The sequence below is a fragment of the Lineus longissimus genome, chromosome 1 (assembly GCF_910592395.1).
Source record: "Lineus longissimus chromosome 1, tnLinLong1.2, whole genome shotgun sequence".
Taxonomy (NCBI): Eukaryota; Metazoa; Nemertea; class Pilidiophora; order Heteronemertea; family Lineidae; genus Lineus; species Lineus longissimus.
Genome location: NC_088308.1, coordinates 11,163,303 through 11,171,327, shown reverse-complemented (window position 1 = coordinate 11,171,327; position 8,025 = coordinate 11,163,303).

Genomic DNA, 8,025 nt, shown 5'->3' with positions numbered 1-8,025 from the left:
ATAAAATAGATCTGGGGACAATTCTAGTTAGGGACAGTAATGATGATGTACAGTTCACCAGCACCTCTCTTCGTACAACCCACCCCTTATTGATAGTGTATTGTGTATGTGTCACACACAAAGTCTATCCTTCTTTCCGGTACCAGGATATGTTCTGCTCTTCCAAAATGTGTGGAAGACAGGCCTCTCTCTCTGGGGTCATGAACGTGGCAACAGAGATGTATGTGTTGAACGATAGTGTTGAAGGTGTTAGAATATTTGTTGTAATTAGAAGATCATCAAGACAGGAACTAGCTAATGCGCAAGCGCCCTGCCAATAGACTGTTTAATACGAATTCACGCGCCACAGTACATGATGCGAATCGGTTGATACAACTTTGTTAAAGCGCATTCAAATCGATTCAGGAACCGTATTGGTTAGAGTTGTTTGAAAACGGTTTGAACCGACTTGAGTGTGGCACCCCAATACGTATTAATGTTTTGATGGCCAATCAGTTCGGTTCAAATCTCCAGTGTCGTGAAACCACTCTATACAGAATGCTTACCCCTGCACAAGCCAGGGCCGTATTTAGAGGGGGGGCAGGGGGGGCAGCTGCCCCCCCTGTGCAATAAATGTTGAAAAATTTTTTTTCAGAAAGTAATAAAAAGACAAACTAATCTTAGCCATAGCTTTACCAGCATGATAGCAGCATATGAATAGCAGATGTTATCAACTCAGGTGCAACCCTTATAATCTGACCAGTCCAGTGCCCTGACCCTAGTCTTCATAAAAGTGCCAAGTGGTCCTTTTTTAGAGTAAAAATACTATTGATTCACACTTCCAAATGCCAGGAAAATGCCATTTCAGACCTTTTATTTTCAAATTTTTCTGGGGGAGGGCCCCCAGACCCCCCCTTTCGGATGCGCCTGCGGTGCATGCAGATCGCCTTCGGCGATCTATCCCACTGCCCCCCCTAGACAAAAAAGTTAAATACGGCCCTGCAAGCCTACACTTTATATGATCATGTTCAGTCGTAGATGGGTGTTGCTAATTGCATGTATTTTGATCATTTATTATCTCTTCAATGGATAGTGTTTGAAGGGGAAGCGACAGAGGCATCACCAATACAAAACATTTTCCCTTTCACCGCGTTTCTGGATGTCGTCGCCCGGGAAAGGTACCTTCAAAGGCTTCGTAGCTTGCTTTGATGAATTCTCAAATTTGTACGTAGTAGAGTGGAGACACAGCAGAAGTGTGGTTTATATTTTCCGCAGAAGACGGCATCATTATGAGAGGAAGCTGCTGTTCACCACAGAACAGTTGGGGCACGATAAGGTTAAATTTATTCAGGGAAACTTAGTGCTTTTTAAAATCAGATCAAAAAAGAGCCGTATCATAAATGTTAAAAATGGGCATTACGCTGGCTCATATGCTTTAGTATTGCCACATAAAGATGACGAGTTGCTCTATTTAAATGAGATAGCAGTCATGGACAATGCAAAAGAGGCATTTGTGATGTACCACATACAGCGAAATGGGAGGCAGCTTTTGGTATTCGGACGTTACAACATCGTAACAAAACACAAACATGACAATGTGAATTCATTTGACCATTTGCTGAAAAACGGAACAGAGTTAAAAGTGCGCAGTGCTGATCAAAAACTACAAAGAGAAAAGTTTTTTTACTTTTTTTTCTCCATCCACATTACCAGCACTGGTGATATTATTGTTAGGAATGCGAATTGTATATTTCTGTTTACAAGGAGGAGCAATTACGAAGAAAGTTTGGTAGTTCGAGGGATTTTATGGCTGAATGAATTTTCATTTTCGTGTTCTGCTCGTGACACTGAGTGGGATGGAAATAGCCTGTTATCTATTTGTAGACGGAGGAAGAAAACACACCCGATCATGTATATTCGAATACCAAGATTACATAACATTTGGCACGATGAGGAAATCTCCGTTAGTGTTCTGAAGGAAGTTGATTCTCGACTGGGTTCGATTGCCGCTGGGCGAAATGGAGCATTTGTGACATATAACTGGTTTGGGCACAGGCCCTTCGTAATTCATAGACCGAGCCACCTCAGGTGAATTTGTTCTTCTTCATTCACAGCCATCAGACATCACTGCTAATGAAACTAACACTCTAGGCCTGATTTTTGGCTCACCGTAGGGGAGTCTATACAATACCGCAGTGTCCGTCGTCCGTCGTCGTCTGTCGTCGTCATCGTCCGTCGTCCGTCGTCCGTCGTCGTCGTATCCTGTTTCAAAAACAGTGGCACGTTTCTTAACCGCTAAGCCTATGAACTTGTAACTTTGTACACAGGACTCCCTTGGTCAGATGACCTGTGACACTAAATTTCGGTCCGATCTGATTCTTGATTTGGCCACCAGGGGGCCGAATGTAGATATCTAAAAAGTGTGATATCTCGCTTATTAATGACTTGTTTGGAATGAAATTTTTGTGGTAGGTACTCATAGCAAGGATACATCATATATCATACGGGTTTTTAATTTGACCTACTTTTCAAGGTCACAGAGGTCAAATGGCGTAAATTGGCTGTTTCAGTGTAACTATGGCACGTTTTTCAACCTCCACAGCTATGAACTTGAAACTTAGTACATATAACCCCCTATACCAGATAACCTCTGGTGCTGAATTTCGGTCTGATCTGATTCTCAACTTGGCCACCAGGGGGCCGAATGTGGATACCTAAAAAGTGTGATAATTCGCTTATCAATACCTTGTTTTCAATAAAACTTTCGTGGTGGGTACTCATAGCAAGGATACATCATATATCGTACGGGTTTTTAATTTGACCTACTTTTCAAGGTTGCAGAGGTCAAATGGCATAAATTGGCTGTTTCAGTGTAACTATGGCACGTTTCTCAACCGCCACAGCTATGAACTTGAAACTTGGTACATATAACCCCCTATATCAGATAACCTCTTGTGCTAAATATCGGTCCGATCTGATTCTCAATTTGGCCACCAGGGGGTCGAATGTGGATATCTAAAAAGTGTGATATCTCGCTTATTGATGACTTGTTTTCAATGAAACTTGTGTTGTAGGTACTCATAGCAAATATACATCTTATATCATACGGGTTTTTAATTTGACCTACTTTTCAAGTTCACAGAGGTCATATGGCGTAAATTGGCCGTTAGAGTGTAAACTATGGCACGTTTCTTAACCACTAAAGCTATGAACTTGAAACTTAGTACATATAACCCCCTATATCACATAGCCTCTGGTGCTGAATTTCAGTTTGATCTGATCCTCAACTTTGCCACCAGGGGGCCAAAAGTGGAAATCTAAAAAGTGTGATATCTCGCTTATAAGTGACTTGTTTTGGATAAAATTTTTATGGTACTGGTAGGTACTCTTAGGAAGAATACATCACATATCTTACGGGTTTTCAATTTGACTTACTTTTCAAGGTCACAGGTCATATGGCGTAAATTGGCCGTTAGAGTGTAAACTATGGCACGTTTCTTAACCACTAAAGCTATGAACTTGAAACTTGGTACATATAACCCCCTATATCACATGGCCTCTGGTGCTGAATTTCAGTTTGATCTGATTCTCAACTTTGCCACCAGGGGGCCAAAAGTGGATATCTAAAAAGTGTGATATCTCGCTTATAAGTGACTTGTTTTCGATAAAATTTTTATGGTAGGTACTCTTAGGAAGAATACATCACATGTCTTACGGGTTTTCAATTTGACCTACTTTTCAAGGTCACAGAGGTCATATGGCGCAAATTGGCCGTTAGAGTGTAAACTATGGCACGTTTCTTAACCAGTAAAGCTATGAACTTAAAACTTGGTGCATATAACCCCCTACATCAAATAACCTTTGATGCCGAATTTTGGCCTGATCTGATTCTTTATTCGGCCAACAGGGGGCCATAATGGAAAAAGGAAGAAGTGCAATATCTTGCTTATTTGAGTGAATTGTTTTCGATAAAATTTTTATGGCAGGGACTTCTAGGAAGGATACACCACATGTCCTACGATTTTTGGATTTGACCTCCTTTTCTAGGTCACAGAGGTCAAATGGCGTAAATTGGCCATTAGAGTGTAACTATGGCACGTTTCTTAACTGCTGAAGCTATGAACTTGAAAGTTGGTACATGTAACCCCCTACATCAGATAATCTCTGACACCGAATTTTGGCCTGATCTGATTCTTGATTTGGCCACCAGGGGGTCAAAACTGAAAAAGTAGGACGTGCAATATCTCGCTTATTAATGACTTTTTTTCTATGAATTTTTTTTGCAGGGACTCTTAGCAAGCACACGATATTGATCTTGTTGATGTCATAGACAATTATTGGTTGGATCATAAACTTATATATACTGCCCTGTCTTATTACTTGACATCAATACACATCTAAAAAAAGTCTTCATGCCTGATTGTGTTCACCATATTCACCTCTAAACTAAGCATGATCCTGCCTACTAAAAGATGTATACGGTGAGCACAATGGCCCCTGGCCGTTTCATTTATTACTTAATAAACAAAGTGATAAGAGCATATAGCGAGCAATTCAGCGGAAGTTGCTGGGCGGAAACACCATTAAGAAAAATTAGAATGTCGACACAAAATACATATAAGATAATTGTAATATTCCATCAGTATCAAATTGTTTAAACTGCGGTAGTTATCAATCATGAAATCAATCAATCATGAAAATCCGAAATGATATATGGCGACCAGAACAGAATCTCAAGTTTCGTGTAATGCTCTGGATACTGAGCGCATGGACTGGTGTTTCTGCTCTTTATTTGTAGCCTGGAGAGAAAAAAGTGGTTTTACGTTACAATAACACAATTCCATAACACTTGGCACGATTTGAGTCTTTCAATTAAAGAGTCAGGCAACTAGGGAACATCTGGTTTCAACATCAAAGCCACCGCATGCGCTGGGACAGAGCTCTCTCGGGTGAATTACCCGTTGACGCAAGCCAGTCCCGCACAACTGGAACTTGAACAATTCTTCGATCAGCTGAACATGGCCATTACAAATGCTCCGTTTTAGAGCAAACGCCTGCTTCAAATTCATTGATTTCTATAAAACTATTTAGATATGTTGTTAAAGACAACATTGAGATGAAAAGCTTCGTCTTTTCGACGGTTTTGAGAAGAAGTGATGGAACTGATGTGAGAATGATTATCGAAATGCGTTTTTCTACTCCACATCATCACACAGTTAAGTATGTTGTCGGTGCATAACGTACCACCTAAAGGGTATCATATGGTTCCATTTGTTGTCACCCAATGGGATGTTCATATCTCATCAATTTTGACCGACTATAATATAATGAGTTTTATAGTATGGGCGGTTATTTCCGCATAAATAGAGGTTGTCTCAAATAGACATTTTATGTCGTGTAATGACTCAAATAGACGTTTGGTGGCGCTTTTCAAATAGACATACACTCAAATAGACGTTTGGTGGCGCTCGTATCTCAAATCTATATCATAATACTATAAGGCGGCTCGCTAAAGTGCCATTTGGGGGTCGTGTTTCGTCTCGAAATTTTGCACGTTTGCGGGTGATATGTTATCCTGATGCAACGTCATGTTTATTTTCGGAAATTTACTTCAGCGGAGCAGTAATGAGGGATTTTTAATCGGACACGGTCAATTCTCCTTCCCACTCACGGAAGCCAAGCCATTGCTGTTTAGTTATGCAGGGGATTAATGAATCACCTGCACTCCCTGTGGGGTGACTAACACTACCTGTTGAACGGCTGGCTGTAGGGGGGTGATTGGAACAGCCTGTACACATACATACATACATACATATATTACTGCAAATAGGCTTTTTAGCCTGTAGCAGGTTTTTTCTTCTTAACTTTTTCTGCTGATTGCGGGAGTGCGGTGGGGTGGAAGCGAGGGTTTAGGATTGGTTTTGGGTCCAGACTAAATGACTCAGATTTGTAGTGGGCATCTATCTGGTTTTTAAATATATTTAGAGACTCGGCGTTAACAATATGGTTCGGTAGGCTGTTCCATGGGTCAATGACTCGGTTTGAGAAAAAATACTTTCGTGTATCCATCCTGGCTCTAGGTTTGTTGAGTTTAAAAGAATGCCCTCTGGTCAGGTGTTTATCATCAGCTGGTCTGAGTAGTTTTTCTCCTTCAATATTATAAAATCCATGTGAGATTTTATACGCCTCTATCAAATCTCCTCGTAACCTTCTATATGCAAGACTAGGTAAACCTACGAGCTTTAATCTCTCTTCGTAGCTTTTGTCCCTCATACCTGGAATCATCTTAGTAGCACGTCTTTGTACATTTTCCAGCACTGTTACGTCTTTCTTCAAATGGGGCGACCAAATCACGTTTGCATATTCTAGGTGAGGTCTCACCAGGCTTTTAAATAGGATGGCAAACATCTTCGAATCCAGGTATTCGAAAGATCTCCTGATCATGCCTACCACTTTGGTGGCTGTATTTGCCACAGTTTCTACATGCTTGCTGAAGCTAAGTCTGTTATCGAAGGTGACTCCTAAATCTTTTTCAATGTCAGTTTCTTTAATTTCATTTCTTATACCATTTTTTGTCAGGAAGTATTCTTTATGATTGTTATTTCGCCCATAATGCATTCGTTTGCATTTATCAGTGTTGAAACCTAATTGCCATTTAAGTGACCAGTAATCTAGGCTGATCAAATCCCTTTGCAATCCTATACTATCTGCAGGGCTTCGAATCCTTGCAATAATCTTGGCATCATCTGCAAACATTTCACAAAAGTTCTCAACACACTCCGGTAAGTCATTTACATAGTAGACAAACAATGTTGGGCCCAGAACACTGCCTTGGGGGACTCCACTCCTAACTGATGTCCAGGCCGATGCAGATCCATTTACCATGACTCTTTGCTTTCTGTCAGTAATGAAGTCACAGACCCAATCATAAATCTTGCCTTTTATTCCATAATTTCTCAGCTTGACTTTCAATCGCTCATGGGGTACTGAATCGAAAGCCTTTGAAAAATCTAGGTAGATTACGTCTACAGGATGTCCTTTGTCAAGGATTTCCGTTATTCTATCCATTGATTCAAGTAACTGTGTAATGCAAGATCTTCCCTTTTGAAAGCCATGTTGAGATTTGGATACAGCAGCTCTTAGATGGTCGTTTAACCTGGTCCTTACAAAATCCTCCATGATTTTGCATATTATTGATGTTAGGCTTATCGGCCTATAATTTCCGCAGTCAGACTTACTTCCTTTTTTATGTAAGGCTGTGATCTGTGCCTTCTTCCAATCGGACGGCAGTTTTCCTTCATTCAATGACTTATTGAAAAGTAAACTTAGCGGTATTGCCAGTTCATTACTAAGTTCCTTTAGAACCCACGTGTTGACCTGCTGAACTAAGGTTAATGTTATTTTCAATCCACGATTGTAGGTCACCTGATCTTCGAGATTTCGCGGGGAAAGAAATTGTAAACAAACGTATGTGTGCAGTTCAATGTAAATAAAAATGTATTTTTGGTACTTTCGGTTGCTGGACTTGGGTTTTCCCGCAGTAAGGAGCTGGGGTCAAATTGGTGGTCTATTGTTTATGGGTGCTGTGTTAGCCAGAGCTAACCCGTGATAATGAAGGTTACCATGGTATGTTTATGTGCTCACCACAGCTCTCAATAGTACTTGATCTGAAGAGGCGCGCTGAACCTGAAATGGCCTTATCAAGGAGCTGCTCACGGTGCTGAACTTCTAGCTTGCCTGTCGAGTAAGTGCCTTGCCCGAGACCTGGCTATATGTAGGAGGAGCACGCATTTTAAAGTTATAGTAGTGATAGTGCAATTGGTTCGAGCCATTTGGAGGCCGACATGTGAAGGCCTATCTGGGTACTCCTTCTTCTCCGTATAAAAAGGCGCATATTGCTGACTAAGGAACGAGGCATTGCCTCATCATCTCTATCGGACCAACTGATATACTTTTATATGCACGCATACAGCACGCCACAGCTAGGTCCGAGTCTGTGGACAAATGGTTGGTTTAATTTGTCTCTTCGATATGGCTCCTTTGATA